The sequence below is a fragment of the Gymnodraco acuticeps genome, unplaced genomic scaffold, assembly GCF_902827175.1.
Source record: "Gymnodraco acuticeps unplaced genomic scaffold, fGymAcu1.1, whole genome shotgun sequence".
In the NCBI taxonomy this organism is placed as follows: Eukaryota; Metazoa; Chordata; class Actinopteri; order Perciformes; family Bathydraconidae; genus Gymnodraco; species Gymnodraco acuticeps.
In genome coordinates this window covers 24,278-24,903 of record NW_022990022.1, presented here as the reverse complement: position 1 = coordinate 24,903, position 626 = coordinate 24,278, and positions in this window count along the sequence as shown.

The window sequence follows — 626 nt, the reverse complement described above, 5'->3', positions numbered from 1 at the left end:
TTGGTTTCATGTAGTTGTTGATTTACAGTGTATGTCTGTAATTATAATTAAGAATGTTAAGAGGGTTGTTGTAAATAATAACACAATAGTATTAGTAATAATGAGGAACAGCATTATTTATGATACAATGCAACTGTTAGTCAGCAGGTGGCAGTAATGATCAGGGATTAGTTTAGTTTTGAGTAGCATGACAAGTATGGTTACGACCTCACTAAATGCAATACACAAAGTAGTATTTTAATTGTATTGAGTGTTTTCATGTAATCACAAAGGTAAGAGGTAAGAATATGTCCATCATCTCTCTGCAGCTTCATGTCTTGTATTATGAGAATAATGATGATTATGTGCAGCAACTATAGACAAGCAGGTGTTTGGTGATAAGAATGTTGGGGAATCAGACATAAGCAAGCAATAATAATTAAATATCTCTGAAAAGAAAGGACAGCACAAATTAAAATGTAAACCTAAGACGCAAAGAAGTGCAAGATAACAGATAAATATATAACAACCACAATGTAGATTCAATAATATGAGAGAAGTTGTAGATTAAGTGTACAGTATTTCAAATAAAGACAATGTAATAAGTATATACAGTATATGCAAAATGACAAGTACTATATGAAGTG